This window comes from Crocuta crocuta, unplaced genomic scaffold (genome assembly GCF_008692635.1).
Source record: "Crocuta crocuta isolate KB4526 unplaced genomic scaffold, BGI_CrCroc_1.0 scaffold162, whole genome shotgun sequence".
In the NCBI taxonomy this organism is placed as follows: Eukaryota; Metazoa; Chordata; class Mammalia; order Carnivora; family Hyaenidae; genus Crocuta; species Crocuta crocuta.
Window position 1 is genome coordinate 6749884 of NW_027529433.1, and position 26749 is coordinate 6776632.

The following is a 26749-nucleotide window of genomic DNA, read 5'->3' on the forward strand; positions in this document are numbered from 1 at the left end:
CACATAGGAGTGTAATCTAAATATTAGATGAAATCATCAGCCTCTTGAGATCTGAGTAAAACTGCCTCATCTTATACAGTTCTCCGGCCTTCAGGACTCCAATACTTCTGCAAGACAACTGGGTCTGAGAATCCCCATTGTGCTTTCTCCCCATCTCAGGAGCCTTTCTTTTACCTGACACCTCAACATAATCAACTTAATCATGAAATCATTTCACCTGCTTAAAAACCCATGTATTTTTACCCAAAACATTATTTTTTTAAGTTTATTTATTTACTTATTTTGAGAGAGAGAGAGTGTGTGTGAGTGGGGAGGGGCAGAGAGAGAGAGAGAGAGAGAGAGAGAGAGAGAATCCCAAGCAAGCTCCATGCTCAGCATGGAGCCCAGCCCAGGTCTCAATTCGATGACCCTGGGATCATGACTTGAGGCAAAATCAAGAGTCATATCCTCAACTAACTGAACCACCAGGCATCCCTTACCCAAAACATTCTTAATTTTTTTATATCTGGGATTCCTAGGAAGGGTTCAGATTGCAAATGGGACAAGAAAGTCATCTAAAAAACTCTACTAATCATTTCTACTCCCCCAAATTTTTGTGTTCATCTTACCTGAAAGCGTTCACCTTTTGTTCCTTCCCCCTCTCAGAGACCAGGTACCTCTACTTCCATCCTTCTCTTCTTTATCACCTCTCCTCTCATGAAAATGACAAATACAGTCATCTCCTCGTTCATGTTGGTCGGCCGTCATTCCTCCAGTTCTGTCACCAGCTGACACCCATGCCTTTGGTGCCTTGCCTTCTACCCCAAGTGCTTATTTGGATACTTCTCCAAATATAATTCTCTCTCTAAGAGAAATTATCTTGCTATATACATCAAAAAAGTACAAGTTTTTCCCCCCAGCTTGTTTCAGAAGAGAAGAGAAAAATTAAACATCTGTCTAACTCTACCTAGGTCACATAAGGAGTCCATAATATGCCCCAGGAAAAAGTAGATATGATCTGCCAACTAGAAATTAGCACACTGAAGAATAATGCAAATATCATTTGGATGGAATAAAAGGAAAATGGACTACTTGCGGATAGATTTAAAATATTCACCGTCTACAGAACTCTCCCCTGAAAGATGTCAGCTACCTAACACAACTCACTACAATTCCACCTGAGTAGCCTCGTCTATAAATTTTCTCATCATATAGATCAATTAATAGGGTAGTAACTGACATGATATAAAACAGCAAGGCTTAGGAGTGCCTGGGTGGCTCAGTCTGTTAAGCATTTGACTTCAGCTCAGGTCATGACCTCACAGTTTGTGGGTTCGAGCCCCACATCAGGCTCTGTGCTGACTGCTCAGAGCCTCGAGCCTGCTTCAGATTCTGTGTCTCCCCCTCTCTCTCTATGCCCCTCCCCTGCTAATGCTCTCTCTCTCTGTCTCTCTCTTTCTCTCAAAAATAAACATTAAAAAAAAGAATAGCAAGGCCTAAACCAGGGGCATGAAGATACATAATGCCAGAGAAGAAATAGATCTCTTTAGCCTTTTAGCCCCTGAAGTAAGAGAAGGAGTTCTAGTGACAGGCCAAAATCAAGAATGAGGAATCAAAGAAGTCCAATGTCACAAAATGCGAGTAAGAGAGTTCTCACTTGGGAATGTAGGGCTAAGTTTAGGAATCTGGAGAGCAAGTAAAGCAGTAAGAAACAGGTGATCACATTGTGTTATGGAGGTCAGGGTTTATCTGGTCCTAAGATGTTTTGAACGGACCAGAGTGCTCAAGTCAGTATGGTCCGTGACATATTAATGGTCCCTCCTGGCATCAGATAGATCTCTGCAACACAAAATGGGTGGTGCCAGCTCACAGTCTAGACATAGCCCTAATAAAGATGAAAAAAGAGAAGGAAATTTATTCTACAATTCAATTATGCCAGTCAGTGGCACATTTCTTACCCAAGTCACAAACACATTTACATAGTCTGAGATTGCAAGGCAGATACCTCAAAAATAAACTGGAACGAAAGAAAATGGATTTTAAATTACAGAGGTAACATTTCTATTTCATGCCATCTGTTATAACTCAAGTTTCCAGCAAATGAATTACTCACCAGAAATGATGCAAAAATAAAAAATAAAAAAAACCCCTGAGATCAAAATGATGTTAAAAGAAACTAAGATTTTTAAAATAATGATACATAGATAATTTTGAAAGTACTGATTCAATCTATTTTTTAAACTTAGAAGTTATAGATTAGTGAGTATGCACCAGTATTCTTGGATGGACCAAAATGATGATAAATTAAACCTTTCCTGAAAGAATCCTAGAAACACAAGTGAACATTTTATCTATTTTGCAAATCTCCTAGCACTAGGGCTAAAGTATGGGTGTTTGCCTGGAAAATGTTCAAGTCCACAGACTCCCTTTGCAATCTGAGATGGGAGGTAAAGGCAGTTAGACAAAGATTAGGAGACCTGACCATCTCTGTGCTTCCCCACCGCAGACATAGGTTCTCTGAGTTCAGATCTGATCAATAACCAAAGTCCCAAACTTCTTAGTTATAATCACAATCAATACCAATTGCTGATTTGTATTAGAAAACAATTAGGACTCTCTAATTTAGGGCTGGCACAAGTCCCTCAGAATCAGCAGTAATCAAAATACTCAGTCTACCATATAATATAGTTTAGAACAAGGAAAAAAACCAAATAGGGTGAGATCTCCCACCAACCTCCCCACTCATCAACACAGCCATGTTGCTCAGAGGGGGAAAGAATATTTCAGTAATGTCTTGACTCTAATATCTACCCATGGCTAGCCAGAAAGAAAATGGTAGGCAAAGGCTTTCTTAGCATGATAGGAGGTGATCATTGAGTGGTTTGTCCTCATTCACCTCTACTGACACTGTTACAGAAGCTTTCACCCTCTTCAATGACAGACCCACAGGTTGAGGAGGCCTCAAAGTCCAGAAAATGAGTACCAGTGGCATTCTTACTTAAGGCAATTCCTGTGTTCCCCACATTAGACATCACAGGGCCTCACAAAGGGAGATTGAACAAAGAGGTAAAAACTCTGCAGACCCCCAATTTGGAGGACAGCACACAGAGCCTCCTCCACGCAGGGGAACAACCTGGTAATATTTATCTGGGCATTGTCATCATGCCTTCCTCTTTTTCCTTTCCTCTACTAGTGGTGGAATGATGGAGATTTATAGAAATAAGGAGTGTGGGCATTTGGGATCATATGCAGGTAAGCATCAGCTTTCAAGGCTTCTCAGCTATTGCCACATACTCTCAAAATCAAAGGCCAAGCCCTCTTCTCCACTCTGCCCAACCCAGGAGGAGAATAAAGATGATTGCCACACTATTGTAGAGACCATCACTGTATTCTACGTATAACACAGATTTGTTACAATGAGAGGAGGTTCGCTAACACTTGCTCCTCTCTTGAACAAGTGTACCTGCTTTGCAAACCACTGATCTAGGTGAATGAAGGAACAGTGATGTACTTCTTGAGTGCTGATTTCATTTTCATACATAACTTAAGTCTGAATTGTGGATAATCTTAGCATTTTCCAGGAAAATGTGGCTCTGTATGAATGTAATGCATTGGAAAGAGCAAAGTCGAGCAGGCATTTCGTTTTTCATACTAAATCTGCAACTCCTTAGTTACATGATCTTGGACAAGTTTCTAAACTTTGCAGTCCTTTTTTTCATCAAAATCAGAGGGATTGGAATGGATCCGTGATACTCATGATTACACATGAGAAGCACCTCTCGAGCTTATAGAAAAACAGTTGCCACTGACCAATCCAAACACTCACTCCAGCATCTCCAAAGCAGGACACTCAGGAAAGTGCCAAGCTTCCTTCCTTCACCTTCCTTCCTATGGTGACGGTGAAGTCATTGGTTCATTCAGTGTATACTTACGCAGTGTCCACTATGTGCCAGGGTTTTATAGGCTGAATTGTGTCCCCCAAAGTCATATGTTGAAGTCCTAACTGCTAGTACCTCAGGATGTGACTGTATTTGGAGATAAGGTATTTAAACAGTTAATTAAGTCAAAATGAGGTCATTAGGGTGGGCCCTAATCCAATATGACTGACAGCCTTTATAAGAGGAGGTGAATAGGGCTAAATGCACAGAGGCAAGACCATGGGAAGCCGCAGGGAGAAGATGGCCATCCACAAAACAAAGAGAAAGCCTCAGAAGAAACCAATCCCACCAACAATTTGATCTCGGGCTTCTAGCCTCCAGAATTGTGAGGAAATCAATTTTTGGTCTTTCAGCCCCCCCAGTTTTTGTTATGAAAGTACTATGGGGTACTTCGTTGTGGAAGCCCTAGCAAACGAATGCACAGGGTAATAGACAAGATTCTGGGTGTAGCATAGGGGAAGACACAGAAATGGTCCCCACTCCCACGGAGCAGACAGCATAGTGGAGGGTCAGATGAGAAACAGTTACAGGCTATGGTAGCTCCCATGAAGCTCACACACTGGTTGCTATAACAGTAAAGGACAAGACAGGTGGGTCTTGACTCACTTTCAAGGAAGTCAACAGAGAATCATTCCTTGAAGAAGTGATATTTAAACTGTCAAGCTGAGGCCGGCAGGATGAGAATGAGGCAGCCATGTGATAGCTGGTGGAAGAGCCCTCCACTCTGAGGAAGCAGCAGATGCAAAGACCCAGAGGTGAGAAGGAAATGTGTGCTATTTGGGGAAATGAAATGCCTAGTAGCCAAATGCAATTCATGATGAGGGAAGGGACAGGAAATGAGGTTGGATAAGTGGGCAGTGCATTGCAAGTCATGGGAGTGAGCTTGAACTTTATTTCAAGAACAAAAAAAAAAAAAGCAATTGAATTAAATTTTATTTAAAAAAAAAGAACAGAGAGGTTTTTGAGTTCAGTCTCAGGTAAACTATGCCTACAGCATATCATTTTATTGGAATCCCATGGTTGTGACCAAAGCATTGGCATCCCCTGGTTGCGGGGTAGTAAAGTGCCCTTTCAGTTCCTCTGGTAAATAAGCCTCCTCCTCCTCCATTAAAATTTATACAGTGGACTGAGATAAAGAGAAATGTTATTTTTTAAATGGTTAAAACACAACATATGAGATCCTATTTTCAATGATGATAGAATAAAAGTTTATTCTTATTTAAAATTTTTTTAATGTTTTCATTTGTTTTTGAGAGGCAGAGAGAGATAGAGTATGAGTGGGGGAGGGGCAGAGAAAGAGGGAGATACAGAATCTGAAACAGGCTCCCGAGTTTGAGCTCCAGCTGTCAGCGCAAAGCCTGACATAGGGCTCAGACTCGGGAAGGGTGAGATCATGATCTAGGCCGAAGTCAGATACTTAACCCACTGAGCCACCCAGGCACCCCTTTCTTTAAAAAAAAAAAAAACAAAAAACAAAACAAAACAAAAAAAACAATTGAGGGACACCTGTGTTGCTCAGTCTGACTCTTGATTTCAGCTCAGGTCATAATCCCATGATTTGTAGAATCGAGCCCCACATTGGGCTCTGCACTGACAGCAAGGAGCCTGCTTGAGATTATCTCTCTCTCTCTCTCTCTCTCTGTCCCTCCCCTGCTTGTGCTCCCCTTCAAAATAAATAAGTAAATATTTTTTAAAAACTGAACTCTTTTAATCAGGGAATTGGCATTTACGTGTACTGAAAATAAGGCTCTTGTTAGCCCGGTTTTGGCTGCAGCATGAAAACAACAGACACCATACTCTGAAGTAAGGCCCACACTGATATTTCAAAGTAGGCGTCTAAAAACTGCTTTAAGGGGTGCCTGGGGAGCGGGGTGCCCCTGGGTGGTTCGGTCAGTTGGGCGTCCAACTTCGGCTCAGGTCATGATCTCACGGTTTGTGGGTTCAAGCCCCTAGGCGGGCTCTGTGCTGACAGCTAGCTCGGAGCCTAGAGCCTGTTTCGGATTCTGTGTCTCCCTCTCTTTCTGACCCTCCCCTCCTCACACTGTCTCTCTCTCTCCCTCTCAGAGATAAGTAAAACATTAAAGAACAAAAAATTAAGGGGCGCCTGGGTGGCTCATTCGATTGGGCGTCCAACTTCAGCTCAGGTCATGATCTCGCAGTTTATGGGTTTGAACTCCGCATTGGGCTCTGTGCTGACGGTGAGCTCAGAGCCTGGAGCCTGTTAAGATTCTGTATCTCCCTTTCTCTCCGACCCTCCCCTGCTCATGCTGTCTCTCTCTCTCAGAAATAAATTTAAAAATATTAAAAAAATTAAAAACTGTTTTAATGACACCTAAGCCCTTCGCTCACATTTTGTGTATAAAAGGATCAGAATCTGGAGATTAAAGAAGGGGGTTCTTTTCTTTAAGGATTTTTGGAGAGAGCTGTAAAAATGTCCTAAGTCCCACCATACAATGTTCAGAATATCACTCTAGTCTACTATATTAATGATATCATTTCAATTTGACTGGATGAGCAAGAAGCAGCAAGTATATTGGAGGCATTCTTAAAGTACTGAATTCCAGAGGAAGAGAGGAAAAACCTCTAAGATAAAGGGTCGGACTCCAGCTGTGAAGATTTTAGGGGTCCCATGCTCTGGGACATGCCAAGTCATCTCACCTAAAATGAAGGTCAAGTCACTATACCTTATTCCTCCCACCACTGAGAAAAAAGCGCCATGCCTCATAGGCCCTGGCTGGCTAACCATTTCAGTTTGTCCAGGACTGAGGGATTTCCTGAGTTCAGGAAACCAGTGCTAAACCTCAGCAGGCCCAGTGGGCCTCAACAGGTGCCTTCGTTTTAAAGTCACTTTGAGTCAGGTCCCTTCTTTCTTGCAGCTAAAAGCATTCCAACTACACTGTCCCAAAGTCCCAGGAGACCCTGTACAAAGTAGGAGCTCTGCCAAGGTCTGCTGAATGAATTGAGCTCTGAGTTCAATGAACTCTTCCTGAGCAAACCAGAAGGTATTTCCATCTCTTACATCCAAAGTGTCTAGCACAATTCCTAGACCATAGATGGTATTTGCGAATATCTGTTTAAAGCCAGAGTAGCTTTGTGATCTTAGCAAGCTAAAGAGAAACTTCAGGGGTCTTGGATGAAAGGCTGAAAATGAGAAAAATTAGCTCAGTATAACTAAAGTTCTGGAAGAATCTTTATGTTCAAATGGATGAGGAAGAAGGGTCATGAGGAAGAAGGATGCATCAGGAAGGGTCAGGGAAAAAAACCTGAAGAGGTCTCTAGCCTCCTCTGGTGGCTCAGACTGGATGGCAACCTGTCACTCATTTAGGAGACTGTACCAAGGTAGAGATGGGGAAGAGGTGTGGAAAGAATACCCACAAAGGATGTTCCTGAGGAAACAGAAGCAGAATCTGATGTCTGGAAACTGTTTTTTTATAAGGAGAGAGACGGGAGCACCTGGGTGACTCAGCCGGTTATGTGTCCAGCTCTTAATTTTGGCTCAGGTCATGATCTTGGGGTTGGTGGGATCGAGTTCTGCATCTCTCTCTCTCTCTCTCTGCCCCTCCCCTGCTTGAGTGCTCGTTTTCTCTCCCTCTCTCAAAAATAAATAAATAAACTTAAAAAGAAAAACAGAATAGAGATGAATTAAAGGAAACTCCAAGCTGTCCTGCCTGCACCCATTCCATTAGTTCCTACAACTGATGGCAGCTAAGAGCTCTCTGCAGAGTCCGTCTCCTGCACTTGCCCCCAGCTAAATGGGCTGATTCACCCCAGGTCAAGCCTCCTTCCTGGGAGTAGTCCAAATCCAAAGACGTGTCTGTGCAAACAGCATAAAGTTCCAAGCCTCTCGCTGCAATTGGGAACAACACTGAAAGTCCACCCCGGCTTTAGAACTTCCCGCAGAATTACTGGGGCTTCAGCTGTAACTGTCCTACAGTTCAAAAGCTTCACTTCTCCCTCAGCCCGGCCCACTTTCCCTGCTTCTCACAGTGGTGCTGATCTCCAGGGCATTCCCCATTGGCTTTGTGCATGCAAATCTCCTTCTCAGACAGTCTGTTTCTCAGTGTGAAGGGTGAGAGATTTTTATCCTACTTGCGAGATAACAAGTTAACCTGCCACAGGTTCAGAGATGCTGGGGGAACACACAAGACCACTGGGTCAAGGACTAAGAATGTTATTAGCCACGGCAGAGTAGCTAGCATGAACTTTGAGTTCAAATTGATTTTCCTTGCTCCACAAATCCCACCAGGTGATGCAGCACAGACAGGGGGGTTATGTCACAGATTAGGAACCCTAAGCTTAGGAAATCTCTCTGTATTTTTTATTATTAAGGTTTTTATCTTAATTCCAGTACTGTTAACATACACTTAGTTTCAAGTGTATAATATAGTGATTCAACCATTCTATACATTACACAATACTCATGGGGTAAGTGTGTTCTTTAATCCCCATCACCTATTTCCTCTATCTCCCCTCCCACGGAAAACCCTAACCTTTTATCTTATTTTTTTCTTTTTCTTTTAGAGAGAGAGCACACGCACATGCAAATGGGGGAGTTGGGCAGAGAGAGTGGGAAAGAGAGAATCCTAAGCGGGCTCCATACTCAGCACAGAGCCCAGTGCAAGGCTTGATTCCATGACCCTTGGATCATGACCCAAGCTGAAATCAAGAATCAGATGCTCAATTGACTGAGCCACCCAGAAGCCCCAGGAAACCCTGATCTTTTAAATGGGACAACTACTGGAGTGTCTGGGTGGTTCGGTTGGTTAAGCGTCCGACTTCAGCTCAGGTCATGATCTAGCAGTTTGTGGGTTCGAGTCCCACGTCGGGCTCTGTGCTGACAGCTAGCTCAGAGCCCGGATACTGCTTCAGATTCTGTATCTCCCTCTCTCTCTGAGCCTCCCCTGTGCACACTGTCTCTCTCTCTCTCTCAGAAATAAATAAAACGTTAAAAATTAAAAATAAAATAAAATAAAAATAAACAAACAGGAGAACTACCAAACCTGCCTACCTTTTACCTCAGAGGAAGATACTGTATTTATTAAACTGATCAGGAAACAAATCTACCTTATGTCTTGCAAGCAGATACTGCATTTTTAAGCTTGTTTGCCACACACACATCCTTGAATAGACAGCTCAGAACAAAAACTGATAGATGTGAATAAATATGAGAGAAGCATGGGGAGTTGTCTCCCAGCCCCTGGGGGACCCAGCCTAATGCTGCACACACACACATAAATACCTACCTACATGTTCTCAAAGCTGTTAGGATTTCAGCATTCTTATGAATTCTCTTAATTTTAATAGGGTAGTGTGTTTTTTTTATTAATTATATATTTGGAGGTTACCATAGTCTTTTCAAATTAAATTTTTACTTCTGTCAATTATATAGGTATATAATTTTAAAAATCAAGGGAGAATAGGAATAAAGTAAAATAATAGTTCCTCAAAGCTGTAGTAATCAAATAGTGTTGTACTAGCACAAGAGATATATAGATCAATAGAACAGAATAGAAATCGAAGGAATAAATCTACTTTTACATGGCCAGTTACTCTATGACAAAGAAGGCAAGAATATACAATGGGGAAAAGACAGTCTCTTCAACAAATGATGCCAGAAAAATTGGACAGATACATGCAAAATAATGAAACTAGACCACTTTCTTTTACCATACATAAAAATAGGCTCAAATGGATTAAAGGACCTAAAGGTGAGACCTGAAACTACGAAGTTCCTAGAAGAGAATATGGCAATAATTTCTCTGACATTGGCCTTAGCAGGATTTTTCTAGACATGTCCCCTCAGGCAAGAAAAACAAAAGCAAAAATAAACTATTGGGACTATACTGAAATATAAACCTCTTTTATAGCAAAGAAAATCATCAATTAAACAAAAAGGCAACTTACTGAATGGGAGGAGATATTTGCAAATGACATATCTGATAAGGGGTTAATATCCAAAATATATAAAGAATTCATAAAACTCAACTCCCCCCAAAAACAAATAATCTCATTAAAAAATGGGCAGAGGACACGAACAGACATTTTTCTAGACATCCAGATGGCCAACAGACATATGAAAAGACGCTCAACATCACTGATCATCAGGATAATGTACATCAAAACCACAGTGAGCTATTACCTCACAACTGCCAGAATGGCTAAAATCAACAACACAAGGAACAACAGGTATTGGCGAGGATGTGGAGGAAGGGGAACCCTCTGCACTGTTGGTGGGAACGTAAATTGGTACAGCCACTGGGGAAAACAGTATGGACGTTCCTCATAAAATTATAAATATAAATACCATATGATCTAGGAATTCCACTATTGTGTATTTACCCAAAGAAAACAAAAGCACTAATTCAAAAACATATCTGCACCCCTATGTTTATTGCAGCATTATTTACAATAGCCAAGATATAAAAGCAACTTAAGTGTTCATCCATAGATGAGCGGATAGAGATGTGATATACATAAAATGAAAATGTATAATATTACTCAGCTATAAAAAGGGATGAAATCTTGCCATTTACAACAATGTGGATGGACCTTATGAAGATTGTGATAAATAACTGACACATCTAAATGTTTTTTCTGAAGGATTCACTAAGCAAATAAATAGTATGCTTGTAGAAATGCTGACCCTCTTTTTTTTTTTTTTTTAAATTTTTTTAATGTTTTATTTATTTCTAGGAGAGAGACAGAGAGAGAGACAGCCCAAGCAGGGGAGGGTCAGAGAGAGAGGGAGTCACAGACTGGAACAGGCTCCAGGATCTGAGCTGGCAGTCAGCACAGAGCCCGACGCGGGGCTCGAACCCACGAACTGTGAGATCATGACCTAAGCGAAAGTCGGACGCTTAACCGACTAAGCCACCCAGGCGCCCCGCTGACCCTCTTATAAAGAAGGCCTTTAGCAACAATTTTCATCTTCAAACAATGAACTACTCATTTTACGTATTTCCTTTTTCTGTAAGATTCAACTAAATGCCCTACAGCATAATCCCAGAACAGCGTCACCAAAAGAAAATCACATTTCTTTAACTATTGCATTACTCAGACTGCTTGTTAGCTCACGCTGACTTTCTCTGCTCTTCTATTCCCTGCCAAATAATAACCTTAAGGCCAGAAATGGAATTACCAGGAGAGAGGGGAGAAGTCAGGCAATAGAGAAAGGTAGAGGAAGGGGAGGCTCACAAAATGACAAGGACACATGAAATGGAAAAGGACTCAGAAAGCGATTAATGTGGGGGAGAAGTTTGGGGCTACAGGAAAAAGAGGATACAAAGAAAGGGACAGGATAATCAGAGAGACCATACAACAGGACAAGGAACTGATGCAAGAGGGGACAAAGGAAGACCTCAGGACAGGTCATCTGTGTTCGTGGACTGTAAGGATTGCAGGGATTCGGATTTGAGGAACACTGACTTACAAACCTCATGAAAATGTCTCTTAAGCATGAATTATCTTTGTGAAAAAGACTTGGGGGCTTTTATCTGCTTAAAAAAAGTTTCCAATTTTCATAAAAAATAAAAATACTAAGTTTAAAGAATCTTACAGAACTCAAAGACCCAGTCTCCGGTTTGAGGGACATCGTTGCAGAGGGCCGGGGAGAGGGTCCACAGAGGCGTAGCCTAAGCCAGGTGTCTTCCGGGTGGAGGGCACAGCACATGCTGACATTTAAATGAAAATAGATCACAGGTGTTTCCAGCATGACTTGTTGCTTAAAAAAGAGTAGGAGGGCAGGAAAGGTGGTGACAAGGGGCCATGGCAGTTGGAATGGTAGCAAACCAACAAACAAAGAGTAATGCTTTCTTTGCCGATTTGGCAACTTCTTCAGAGAGTTGTCACCAATCCCTAAAATCATAGGCCAGAAAGGACTCTACAAGGTCATTTAACCTGATGCTTTGCTCCAGATAGTATGGCAGCCAAACCCACAGAAAGAAAGAGAGAGAGAGAGAGAGAGAGAGAGAGAAGGGAGAGGAGGGAGGGAGGATGAAAGGAAGAAAGGAAGAAAGTCACATGTAAGTTTTAACGTTTCTTGGTCCCGCAGTGAAAAACTTAGTTGTCACGGATTGTCAGTGCTAGCCACACGGGAAATTCAGCTTTCCTACCACTGAGCAAACATTTTTGTAAGTGCAGCTTGTCTAAAAGCCTCTGTTGAGAATGCCTTTCAATAAAAAAGAGAAATTCTGCAGCCCAAGGCAGTGAGTCAGAATTCCTATGCCGTGTTATCTCGTTGCGACCAGAAGCAAGATCAGGAGTTACAGCACCGTGTGTCCAACAACCGTTCTCACAGCCACATTTACCCACACTTTGGTCACTGAGCAGAGGACATTCAGCGAGTGCAGATGCCCAAAGGACACTGTGTCAAGGACCTGCCTTGTGGCTCTGGGGTAAACTGTGCCTGCGAGCCACTTGTGCAGTCTGGCGGGCCCTAGCTTCAGCCCCGACCCCATGACTTGATAGCCTCGTGACTCCAGAGGAAGTGGGAAGAGGGTAAAGTGTATGAAATAATAGTAACTGCTTCACAGGACTATTATAATGGTAAAATGAACTAGTATATGTAAAAACAAACAGATGAACAAACAAACACTTAGAATACCTGGCAATTTCTCCAGAATACATCATATTCCATTAGCAGCAGCAACGTCACTAGTATCTATATTAGAATTTCTATATTATTAGAAGGCTTAGAGGGTACAGTTTAATTGGAAAGGAAGGAATGGCGGAGGGACAGTCTTATGTTTTATTTCTGTAGTGAGAAGACATAAATGTGTACTTATTTAAAATTAGTTAAAATGGTTTAGCAGAAAGGGAAGATTCTCTTGACAACACCACTTACCATTGTTACTGCTGCTTTGTCCCTGTAATTACCGTGATGACTACTTTTGTGGTGGCGGCGCATCGAAAGTCACAGCCGCTTGCGTTTAAGGTACATTCAGCTTTATGTGCCCACACACAGACATGTGCGTGTGTGTACATATGTTTACTTTGCTAAAATAGCTAACAGGTATTAGCATTCATTCAAATATTAGATGAATTTAGACTTAGAGTTGGTGACTAAGTCGCTCTGATGTTCAGAAATAACACATGCTCACTCTAGGGAGCAGCTGGAATGTTGGGGGAGGGCCAGTCTGCTGGCAACAGTCTGAAATTAACCCACCTCCTCTACCCACTTCCTTAAACCTAGAGCTTCAAAGAAAGCAACTGGCACAAAAGCAGCCAACTTTCTCCTCCTTGCTTATGTAATGACGGTACTCATTTGTGACCTAGAATGTTTTGCTTCTATGCTTCCTTCAGTTGGTCTCTCCAGATCTATAATCAGGGTAAAACTAGAGAAAAGAGAGGAAGAAGAAGAGGGTAAGAATGGGAAGAACACGTCGATTTGTGGGACATACTTGCTGAGGACCTGCTTACTGTGTGCCTAGCGTTCAGCATGAAAAATCTACCCTGAAGCAAGGATGTTGGGTGGTGAAAAAGCTAGATAGGTCAGATTCTGTTAGAGAAAGCTAAGAGTTAAGTAATCACATACTGTGAAGGTCCTACAGAAACCAAATCCAGACAGGCATAAACGGGCTGGAACGTGGGGGGCAGAATTAAGTATCCAGGATTTACACTCACATGTCCACAATTGCGTGATTGTGGCAAAGATTCTATTGTAGAGCATCTGGGGAAGGATAACCTGTTTCAGCAATGGTTCTTGATCGTTTGGATCGTCTCGTAAAAAGTAGTAATAATCACCATCTTGATGCTCACCTCATACCTTAGGCAAAAATCAGTTCCAGGTGGATTGTTGACTTCAATGTGAAAAGAATAAAGCTTCCGGAAGATAACTTAGAAGTATATCTTGTTGGGGGCGCCTGGGTGGCTTAGTCGGTTAAGTGTCCGACTTTCGCTTAGGTCATGATCTCGCGCTTCGTGGGTTCGAGCCCCGCGTCGGGCTCTGTGCTGACAGCCAGCTCAGAGCCTGGAGCCTGTTTCCGATTCTGGTCTCCCTCTCTCTCTGACCCTCCCCTGCTCATGCTGTCTCTCTCTCTCTCGCCTAGAAATAAATAAAAACATTTTTTAAAAATTAAAAAAAAAGAAGTATATCTTGTTAACTTCAAGGTAAGCAAAGACTTCTTAAATAGGTCACACAAAACTTTAATCCTAAAGGAAAAGATGACAAATTGGGACTACACTGAAATGAAGACTTCTATTTATCCAAAGATACCATTAGGACAGGGAGAAGATAAACCGTAAAATAGGAGAAAATACTTACAATACATAAATTCTGTGAAGGACTTAGGTCTTATTTATTTATTTATTTATTTAATTTTGAGAAAAAGAGACAAAGTGCAAGTGGGGGGGAAGGGGCAGAGATAGAGAGGGAGACACAGAAGCCAAAGAAGGCTCCAGGGTCTGAGCTGTCAGCACAGAGTCCAATGCAGGGCTCAAACTCACGAACCACGAGATCATGACCTGAGCCGAAGTCAGATGCTTAAACGACTGAGCCACCCAAGTGTCCCCAAAGGACTTAAATCTAAAGTATATATTTAAAAATCCTACAAATCAATTAGGAGACAGACAATCTAATTAAAAATGGACACAAAAACTGAACAGCCACTTTACAAGAGGATTTCCAAATAATCAGTAAACAAAGGTAAGGTATCCACCATCATTAGTCATAAAGAAAATGCAAATTAACACCACAATGAGATACTACACCACATATCCACAAGTATGGCTACATTTATAAAAACTGACCTGCACTGCTGGTGGGAGAATAAATTGGGATCAACTCTTAGGAAAACCATTCGGCAGCATCTCCTGGGGCTGAACATTGGCATACTCTGTGATCCAGCAGATCATTTCCTAGGTATATACTCAATACAGCTGCATGCAGGTGGTCATTAGAAGACGTGTACAGAGATGTTTACAGTAGATGTAGTGCAAGCTGGAAAAAACTCAGGTGTCCATCAACAGCAGAATGAATAAAGCATACATTGTGGTCTACTTATGCAAGAGAATACCACATAGTAAGGAGAATGAGCACATTTAACACACACATAGAAGAATCTCATAAGCAAATTTTGTGAAAGTCAGCCCAAACAAAGCACATACTATATGACTCCATTCATATAAAGTTCAAAAACAGACACAACTAATCCATGCAGTTAGAAGTTACAATCATGGTTACCCTCAGAGAGTAATAACTAAAAGAAGGCCTGAGGGAGATTTCCAGGGTACTATAATGTTCTGTTATTAATGGATGTCTTTCACTTCGTGAAAATCATCAATATGTACATGTATGGCCTATATACTTTTCCTTACCTTTGTTATATCTCACAATAAAGTTTAATTAAATTTGTACAAATGATAAAATAATTCAGCATTTGCAGCGGGCAGGATTTGGAGCTAGGACAGCTCAAAAATAATCCTAGAGAGTCCAGAAGAGAATTCTACAAACAGCTATGAAGATGGTGGTGATTGTGGTGGTGTGTATGGGGGCTGAGGGTGTCCATCATCTAAATGATGTAAGATTCTTCCTAAGAGGCCAGGCAAATAAAGCAGGGTAAAAAATCCATTAAATTCCAATATCAACAATGATTTCATCTTATGCTGTGCGTATGCACGTGTGATTGTTGTAGCGGATTTTCCTGTTCTCTAAACAAATAGGTATAAATTACTAACAAGGCTGAGCGTGCTAACCTTCCCGGGAAGGTTGCAACTTCATTTCCTCTTTGACTTTCATCAATGAATTTTAGGTCTCATTGTAGAACTCAGGTATCTGAGAAGCAGATGTGGGAAGCATTTCGAGGACAGTATGGTGCTCTGGACACTGGAAACTATACCACATAGCCACCATCTATGTGAAAAAGACTTTGGAGGATTCTACAGAATCATCATGGGGCCTTAAGAGTGGAATAGAATCTTTAAGATGCCCCAAGTTGTCTTGAAACATGTAAATGGCTTTTGTATGGATTGACCAGGGGATTTGGCATGGCCCATGAGGATGCAATGGGAGAGTCTTTGGCTCACAGGAAGAAAGAACAAGAGGCTCTGCCAGGACCTACTGAGTTCCCTGGATGATTTCAAGCATGGTCTAGACAAACATCGGTGGGGGGGTGCGCCTGGGTGGCTCAGTAGGTTGAGCATCCGACTTCAGCTTAGGTCATGATCTCACGGTTCGTGGGTTTGAGCCCCGCATCGGGCTCTGTGCTGACAGCTGGCTCGGGGCCTGGAGACTGCTTCGGATTCTGTGTCTCCCTCTCTCTCTCTCGGACCCTCCCCTACTCATGCTGTCTCTATCTCTCTCTCTCTCAAAAATAAATAAAATATTAAAAAAAAAAAAAACATCGGTAGAGATGCTGTGGTGAGCATTCAAGCACTGAATTGACTGTGGTTGGCTGTTACCATCTTAGAGCAGTGGCTCCCAATTGGGGGCAATTTTGCACCTCAGGAGTTTCAGCAGTGTCTGAAGACATTTTTGCTGGTTACAACTTAGGGTGGCAGGGGCTCCTCACATCTAGTGGGTAGGGGCCAGGATGCTGCTAAACAAACTGCAAGGCACAGGGCAGCCCCCATGTCGAACAAATAATTACCTGGCATAAAATGTGAAGGGTGTTGGGGCTGAGACAGGAGGGGAAGGTAGGATTTACTTGATAATCTCTGGAATTTGTTTTGCCACACAAAGCTACAGTTTGAATCGATAAGCACTAAATTTCTTGTATGTGTCACAGCTCTTAGGTAAGACAGTTATGTGAAACTATCCCATGTTGAGCCACAAATGCATTATAGATACTCGAAGGGGCCTTTGTGTTACTGTTAACTTGCTTTTGTTGCCTTCAATTTCAAATATTGTTTATAATCTTAAGTGTCACAAAGGTTTTCCTTATTATTAATACTCATTGTTCCATGAAGATCCAAAGCTGTCTGCACACTAGAATGAAATATGTTGCTGAGTTCTATACAGTATGTTGTAAATTCATCATTTAAATAAGTGTGTAACATAGTTAACAGGCACACATCAACCTAGGTTTACATTGTGAAATAAAAATAACCAAGCCATCAACCCTGTCTATGAACAATACCTCAAGTGTCAGAAAAAGCAGGTCTCCTTGTAATAGGCATGTGAAGCCATTATTTTATGACATAAGGATGTTGCTTCCATAGGATATGACCTGGCTATGTGAAAACAAAGTGTATTATTTCTTATTAGAGTTAAAATAGTCTCCAATTATGCACAGTTTGATATCAATGACATAAACGCAATTAGGGCGCAATCAAGTAAAATGGCATTGTTGGCAGGTTCCACTTATCATTCCTAAATTACCATACTGGCAAAAGTCAAGCATTTATTACTGCTGCTGCCAAACCAATTAAATAGTCTCTTCACATGGTCCCCTTAGGTGTTTCTCAAAAGTTGCGCTCACACCTGGGGAGCATGATTAATTCACGGTGTTATTTTTCAGTTTCGCCTCTCCAAGAATTGCCCCCTCAGGACTGGGGTTTATCTTCCTCGAGTTTAACTGTAGCCAAATTCACTTTTGTTGAGCCCCAATCTCTATTAAGTTCTTTATTAATCCGAATTCTTAATTTCTTGCATATTCTTCAATCATCAGAATGACTGGGAAATGATACCATTGTGAAAATGCCATTGAGTAAAATGTTCAGACAATAGTCTGTTCCAGTCTATTTCCCAGTTAAAGGGGAATCCAGCAATACATCTAAAAGAATTCAGTTTCTGGAAAGCCTTTCTAAAATATATTACTTACTTAGATTTAATAAGTATACTAATAGCACTTATCATGGGCCACTCAGTATGCTTTATATATATTAACTCATTTAATCTTCATTGCAAACTATGAAAAAGCTACTATTTTTCTCTTCACTTTACTGAGAAAATAATTAATTTATAATTGATTATTGAATAATAATTATAAATAATTGATTTACTAAGGGAAATCAATGTTAAGTTCAAGAAGAGAACCCAGCACTCTGGCCCGACTCATTTAACCCCTAAGGTATATGTATGGCCAGGGTAGAGTTTATATTTATGTGCAATAGCTCCTTCACTATCTGATACCTTATATCATGTCAAGAGTACCACGATGGACAGGATTCCCAATGAGGAACATGTAAATAAAATAAATGTGGAAAAACTAGATAAAAAGTGGCTGCTGGGGAAGAAGAGACAGTGGTTAAGGACCTGAGTTCAGTTAATATGGGGGCTTTAAAACTGCTGCAGTTACCCCTCTGATAATAATACCAATACATATTAACTGAGAGAAATAGAAAAGTATACAAAAGAAACTACCAATTATTCCATTAGTAACGTTTTAAAGAATGCTTTGCCAGTCTTTTTCTATATCCTACAGGTGTTTTTTAAAAAAATTAAAGGCAGTTTATAATAAAGTCGTTATGTGGATTCTCAAACAGAGACAGACCTCTAAACCTCACATCTCCAGGCTGCAACTTCCTCATCTGCAAAATGGGTATAAGAATAGAACTTACACACACTGAATCACAAGGACAAGTTTGATGTAAAATGCTAAGTATGATGCTTGGCATACAGCAAGCACTCCACTAAAGTTAGATATTGCTGTACTATCAGCTATGTATAGCATTTTAACTCGCCTTCCTACTCAAGTCTAGACTGTGTTTCCTCACTTGTATTAACCATTCTTCAAAAAACAGTTTGTAATGGTGCTTTAGAGACTGTTTCATTTTGTAGTCTTCTAATTTTTTCCTTGGGATAAAATTCTACAAGTGAAATGGCTGTTTCCAAGATTATAAATACAAGTGCATTGAGACTTTTATTGCCTACTTCCATATTATGCAAGATTATGCAAATCTTCCAAATTTTTCCATATCTTTCCATATTTGCAAATTGATATCCAGAAAGAGCATGCCATTCACACTGTCATCCAGGGTATGAGACTCTGTGCATCTGCGGGATTGAAGTATTAGGATTATTTCTAATATTTGCCAACTTAATTAAAAAATTGTGACATCTTAATTAGACTGATTTTATACTAATAAAACTGGATTTTTTATATGTATGTTGACCATTTGTATTCCTTTTGTGAGTTCCCTATTCATGTCCTTTGTCTGCACTCACAGGGCGTTGGTTTCTTACTGTTTCAGAAGGGTGCTTTCAATTTGCCCTTATTGATTCATGTGTTCAACAAATATTTATTATTGCCACCTCCTCTAGGCTAGTTTTATGACTTTTGGTACACAGTCTATGAATATTCTATTTTCATTTGCTTTCATATTTTGTACATTATAATTAATGATAGACAGATGTTTCTGGTAACTAAATCTATCAGTGCTCTTCTCTGGTTTCTGATTGTGGCTTTAAAAGGCTTTATTTAGAGCTCTATTATATGCTCATTTATGTCTTTATGATTTTTTAATGACTTTATTTTCATATTTAAATATTTCAATTATCTGGAATTTATTTCATGGTAAGTTAGGAAGTAGGAATCTTATGTGATCATTTTTCTTTCTATATAGCCAGTCACTTAGTACATTCTCTCTATAAAGCTTTTTTTAAATGTCTGATATGTATAGATTTTTTAAATATCCTTGAAAGTCAAAATACTTGCCAGCATATGTCCAGGTGTTGATTTTATCTAATTTTCCAGAATTTATTGACTCCTTTTAATCTGAAGACACTTAACATTTGATTTGTTCAACTACAGAAAATTTCCTAACCTCTTTATTTCCTGATTACTTCTTTTCCTACATCTACTCTGTTCTCTTTTTCTAGAATTTCTATTGTAGGTATATTAGAGCTCCTTACTCAGTTCTTCATCACTTACCTTTAATTTTTTTTCACATTTTTTTCATCTCTTTGTTCTTTGCCTCTGAAACTTGGATGATTTCCAGGAGTTATCATTTACTTCATTGATTGAATGTTCTGCAACAGCAAATCTGATCTTCATTTAGATTCTTCTTCTATACTCTCTTTTCTGAACTCCAATTGTTCTTCATGACCTCCTTTCTTATTTCTTTTCTTTATAGTTTATTTATGTATTTATTTATTTTTATTAATCTCTACACCCAATGTGAGGCTCAAGCCTACCATCCAGGGATCAAGAATCACATGTTCCACCTACTGAGACAGCCAGATGCCTCCCACCCCATTCTTATTTTTATAGATGTGACAAGTTCTCTACCATGTTAAAATCACAGACTAAAAACTTGAAAACCTCCCCTCTGTTTTGAACAGTAAGTAGTGCTCATAAGAAGACATCAACCCTGCTTCTTCAATATAGCCCCTTCTTTTCAAATATCTGATGGATTTTGCCCATTTGCTTATCCTTAAAGAAGCATCTGTGCTCTGGTAATTGAGATGGATTCTGTCAAAGAATATTTGGATGTCTGTCCAAATCTTTCAGATCCAGGTAAAAAGAGGAGTGAAAGTTTTGGATTTAATGTAATTCTCCATTCAGAGCATAAATACTGAAAAGCCTGGGTCCCTAAGGCCAGAGATGGTCACGGCAGGAAGACCATGTCTGTTGGGAGCCAAGAACTAGCTGCAACACTGCCTTAATTTCTTTGTTGGAAGGGTCATCTTCTTGAGGAGCCAGATGAGGCTCTGTGTCTGGACAGATGTCTGTGTTTAGTATAGGCCAGGCACAAAACGAGACCTGGCCCCACTGAGAGTGGCATGTCACACTCAGGGACGTGCCCTTACCTCACTACCCTGTGCCAGCCCATCACACCACAAATCCTCCTTAATGAGGGAAGGGGAGGAAGAGCTACCAAGAACTCTCCCCCTCGACTTCTCAGTCTGCACGTGGAGAGCCCTGATTCAAATTAGTCCACCCTTCACTTGAGCCCCACTGACAAACTGTCTGGTAAGTTGTGGCCACCCTTTTATACTTTCCACTATGAGTTTCTAATATTCCTTCTTGGCTATTTTATACTCAATTAAGTGCAAATCTAGGAAAGTGGCAAACTTCTTGCCTGGGCTCCATTAGCTTCTTATCCAGAAATCCCTTGATTCCCTTCCAGCCTGCACTTAGGGAAGCGTTAATGGGAATGGGGAGAAAGCCACATCAATTTTCTCTAAGAACACAGGGGAAATTACCTTCTTTACTTACGGAAACTAACCACAGAATTTTTTCTACTCTTAGTATGGAGATCTTTACAAGCTGTTTTTTCTACCTTTCTCTTTTCTTAATTGAGAGAAATAATGCAGTGAAAATCAGATGAAGGGTGTAGTGGAAATTTCATGGACCTGAGACTGAAATTTAGTACATTCTTTCAACTTCAGCAGGTAGAACATATTCTGTCTAGCTGAGACAGAAGGTTCCCACCAGGTACTGAAAATACACAAATCCTCTGATTTTTGATCCAATGATAGAATTCAGGCTGATTTTTTTTTATAAATTATGAAAGTAGTCCAAGTATAAGATTATCAAAGAAATGAGAAGGATTAAGGAGGCACATACCCAAATGTATTTGGCATTTCTTTTCATTAAAACTTGCAAGAAAACAATTACTTGCTCTCTTGGTTGCACTTTCCCAGGTTTAATTGTTTTAATAAAAAATTGCATCAGGTAAATAAAAAAGGAAAACTCATGATTGTGTTATGAATCTCTCAAGCAAAGCTATTGGAATTCATGCCAGGGAACCAGAGGAAACTTCTCAGTAGAGTACCAGCAGCAGACGTGGCTATAGAGACATAGTGGGAAGGAGGCATGATGGCTGGGTCCTCTGGAACAGAAGGATGGTGTCGTGGCCCCCCCTCAGACCTCCCTTGACTTTGCTACCACCCAGTCAGGGGACTCTGCGTCCTCACCTCCAATTCCTTTATCAACTTTCAGCTCATGACATAATAGCTCTAGATTGGTAGGCACAGTGAAGAGAAGGTTTTCAAATGAGTCTTGATGAGCAAACAGTTTCAGTTAGTTCACTATCTACTTTCAGGAACCAGCGTTTCTTGAAGCAAGCAGCTAAGTTTTTTAGGTCTGGTCCCAGTATTATTTAACATGGGGACTCCTTCCCTCGAGTCCTGTCCCCCTCGAACCCACCACACACCCAGTAGCCAAAGTACTCATCTCAGAGAACAAATCTGTTCATATTACTCTCCTGTTTGTTTTGGTTTTGGTTTTGGTTTTAATACTCTCATAAATGGGGAGGTGGGAAATCCAGTCTCTAAAATGTCTCATATTCAAGTGTTTTATGAATTGGCTCCAACCTCATCAATCCTAGGGGGACTTTCATGGGCCCTACTGATACATGTTAACTACTCTGCTCCTTCACAGTGTTACTTCTTTCCTCTGTCACAGACCCAGTATGCCCCCGGGTGGATTATGCTGGGATTTAACCCAGTTATCAGCCTGGTCGCCAGGAGAGGAAGTGGGCAGACTGTTGAGGAAAGCACTTGCCGCCATACTGGAAAGGACTCCAACAGTGTCCCCTGCATGAGGAAACACCAGCTCCCAAGAGGGAGGGGTGTGTTGCCCCTGCAGCTCTGAGATTTCAGGGGAGACCAGAGAACTGGTCTCAGTTCTCTGAGTGGATAACTCAGGAATATCCACCCAGATGTTCTCAGTCCTGATCCTTTTATCAGAGTCCCAGGTTTTCCCAGACACGGGCGGTTGATTTAACAGATCTTCCTTGGCTGGCAATCTCCATGTTTTTAAGGATCTAGATTCTAACTATTAAGCCTTCTAACTACCTGCCCTTCAGCTGAGCTGCTTTCACTGAAGGAGCTTAGAACATTCCACATAGGAGGTACTAATGATAAATAAATGCATAAATGAATGGCACTGAACAAGCAGTGATTTGTAAAACCACGGAGGTCATTAAAACACTTTTAATTTTGGACCTAGAGGGTATTACATACTAGGTGAAATAAGTCAGACAGAGAAGGGCAAACGCAGAATCTAAGAAACGAACCAGATGAATAAGCACACAGAAAGCAGAAACAGGGATGCCTGGCTGGCTCAGTTGGAGGAGCATGCAGCTCTAGATCTTGAGGTCATGAGTTCAAGCCCCATGTTGGGTGTAGAGATCACTAAAAATAAATAAATAAATAAACTAAAAACAAAATTAAAAAAACCAGAAACAAACAAAAAACAAAAGAAAACAGAAACAGACCCATAAATACAGAGAACAAATATGGTTGCCGGAGGGGAGGGGATAAGGGACTGAGCAAAATGGGTGAAGTAGAGTGGGAGATACAAGCTTGCAGTTATAAGATGAGTAAGGTATGGTGATGAAAGGTACAGTATAGGGAATATAGTCGATGGTATTATAATAAAATTGTCTGGTGACAGATGGTAGCTACATCTGTGGTGAGCACAGCATAATGTATAGAGTTGTCAAAACACTATGTTGTAAACCTAAAACTAAAATGACATTGTGTGTCAACTATACTTCAATTCAAAAAAAAAAAAACCTTAGTTTTGTATTATTTCTAAATAAGGCACAGAATGTAGATGAGAAAACCAGGATTGATGTTTCTAGAAAAGACTCTTTTTTATTTTCTCTTATCATCTGATAAATCATAACCATAGATTATTAAATAGAATATATTTCTTTTTTTAACATTTTTTTTAACATTTATTCATTTTTTGAGAGAATGAGAGAGACAGAGTATAAGTGGGGGAGAGGCAGAGGGAGAGACAGAGACACAGAATCCGAAGCAGGCTCCGAGCTGTCAGCACAAAGCCCAATGCGGGGCTGGAACTTCCAAACTGTGAGACCATGACCTGAGCTGAAGTCGGATGCTTAACCTACTGAGCCACCCAGGTGCCCCTAAACAGAATATACTTCTTATATTGTTTCTCTTGTTCTATCATCTTTTATAAAGTAAGAAACTGTAAATAGGATATATAGCTTATTACAGTAAAATTATTGTACACAAAATAAGATAATGGGAAAATTCAAGGTTACATTGGTTGGAACTAATTATAAATTGCTTTCTTTACATAATGAGCAAAAATTTGAATATACCCAAATTTAAATGTGTGATTTATTGGAAGTTGAAAACTTGATATATTTTAAAGATGCTTTAGTAAGCAAATTGAAATAGCCAAATAAATCAACAGGAAAACATAGTTTGGGGTTATGGAAAACAATAGGAAGGAGTGACATTTAATATGCTCCTGATGATAGTTGGGCACAATATCTTCTTTGGTAAATGAGCTATCATTACACTCTCAGAATGCTAGCCTTTAGAAATGCATCAGGCATCATGGTCGTAAAGTAAATCAGAACCAAACAGTTGAACAAATCTTAAAATCTGAAGCTAATATATAAAAACTTTTCTGAACCTGAGCAGCTGAAAGTGAAAGGGACAAGTGAAAAAACCACAAGTGAAGAAAAATGGCCCCAAAAAACCTCTTAAATGTTCTATATAATCAGATTATTTGCAAATCATAAGATCTTTACCCTCTTCATTTCTAATACTAAAAGCAAAGGTAATAAATATTCACACCTCCATGTCTTTCTAATTTTACTACAATTTTCTGTTATCTATGCCCTTGAGATTACATCTGCTGTGTCTCCATGGTGGAAATGCTATATAATGTTGTGGTAGTGCACATCTCTACCCAGCTCTGAGTTTAGTAACATAACACTAGTAGTTAGAAATAGGCCACAGTGGGAGAATCTGCACTTACAGATATTGGCAAACACTATAAATCAGGTTTTGTTTTTGTTTTTTTTTGTTCAGAGATCTGGTGGTTAAATATTTACTAGAACACCCTGGCAACACTCTTCCTGGCCCTAAAAATTTGAGGGAGGTCCCAGTCCTCCCTGACCAGGGACTGAAATACTAAATATTATGGAATCCACACCAGCTGACAGATGGTCTGGGATGCTACCAGCAGTGTTTGATGTGCCCTCTCTTCCAAGATTCCTAGAGCCAAGCACTGCCTTGTGCCATTACTGTAAGAGTGAAAATTGTGATCCAGCAATTCCACTTGTGGGTATTTATCCGAAGGAAATGAAATTACTATCTTGAAAAGGCATCTACACCTCCATGTTCACTGCAGAATTATTTACATGGTCAAGACATGGAAACAACCCAAATGTCCATCAACAGATGAATGGATAGAGAAAACGTGATATCATACTTGGAATGGGATGGAATATCATTTAACCATAAAAAATCAGGAACTTGGGGCGCCTAGGGGGCTCAGTCAGTTAAGTGTCTGACTTCAGCTCACGTCATGACCTCATGGTTGGTGGGTTCGAGCCCCATGTCGGGCTCTGTGCTGACAGTTTAGAGTCTGAAGCATGCTTTGGATTCTGTGTCTCTCTCAATTTCTGCCCCTCCTCTGCTCACACTCTGTCTCTGTCTCTTTCACTCAAAAATAAATAAATGCTTAAAAATTTTTTTTAAAAAAAGAAGGAACTCCTGCAATTTGCAACAACATAGATAGCCCCTGAGGGCATTATGCTAAATGAAATAAATTAGACAAAGAAATACAAACACTGAATGATCTCACTTACATAAAGACTCTTAATTTAAAAAAAAAAAAAAAAGCCAAGGGCATCTGGGTGACTCAGTCAGTTAAATGACCAACTCTTGATTTCGACCGAGGTCATAATCTCATGGTTCATGAGATGGAGCCCTGTGCTTGAGATTCTCTCTCTCCTTCTCTCTCTGCCCCTCCCTGTGCACACATAGGCTCTCTTTCTCACAAAATAAATAAACTTAAAAAAGAAAGCTGAACTTAGAGATAGAGAGAGAGATTGGTTGCTGGGGGGTGGATGTGGGGTGAGCAAGATGGGTGAAGGTGGTCAAAACCTACAAACCGTCAATTATAAAATAAGTAAGTTTGGGAATGTAATGTACAGCATGGAGTCTGTAGTTAATAATACCATATTGTAGATCTGAAAGCTCCTAAGAGAGTAGATCTTAAAAGTTCTTATCACAAGAAAAAAAAAACTGCAACTGTGTGGTGATGGTTGGTTGTTAACTACAAGTACTGTGGTGATCATTTTGCAATATATTCATATATTAAATCATTATGTTGTGTGCCAGAAACTACAACAATGTTATACGTCAATTATATCTCAGTAAAAAAAAAAAAAAGAGTGGAAATAAGTTCTCATCACAAGAACCAACTCTGCTCCCCATTCCATACCTCTATTATCATCAACACTTCTCTTTCTGTGTCTCCTCAGAGACTGCAGTATCATGGTGCACGACAAGAAGCAGAGGGATGGAAAAAGATGTCTTTCATCTCAGGATGGTTAGTCGTGTATGAAAGGACAGAGGGAGGAGGAGGACAGGATGCTTCAACCACTGTTACATCCTCTTCAGCAATAACTGCTGGGGCAGAGTTTTTCCTGAAAACACCCAAAGGCAACACCACAACGAGAACTTTTTCCTCATGAAGTCCAGTTTAGCCAACGTGAAAAATGCCCTGGTTTCTTTATTTGAGATTGCTTGTTTTGTCTGTTTATTTTACCACCTGCCAAACTATAACCATGGCCTTATAAGGCTAAAGGACAATCAGCTCTTTCCTGATCTGTGTTTTATGTGTTTGTTTTGTCATAATAAAATTCCCCCCACTAAATAACTATGTTTATTTTAAAGCTGTCTTGCCATCCTTCTAGGTCTAGGTAAATAACATGATGCTCACAGAGTTTCTCTGTAAACCCAAGCCACTTCCAAACTAAAACTGATATTTTATTAATAAATTTCAGTTTTCCCACCAGCAAGATAAATCATCAGCCTAGTGTTAAATTAACATTAGTTGCTAAGAGTTTTGGGGGAATGGTTTGGGCTGAGGAGGGAGGGAGGTCAGAGGAATGTAAAATGCACTAAATTCTGTGTTAAACAGAGGAAAGAGTCTAAATTTAATAATTTATTC

At 40.3% G+C, this 26749-nt stretch overlaps 1 long non-coding RNA gene across 1 annotated transcript in view; it reads left to right on the forward strand.

Moving 5' to 3' along the window:
• LOC144228033 (uncharacterized) overlaps positions 1-26316 on the forward strand; it is a 43392-nt gene extending 17076 nt beyond the window's left edge. Inside the window, exon 2 of the long non-coding RNA XR_013334103.1 lies at positions 26058-26316. This is a non-coding gene — a long non-coding RNA (uncharacterized LOC144228033). The remainder of the gene's footprint in view (positions 1-26057) is intronic.
• Positions 26317-26749: the final 433 nt, after the last annotated feature.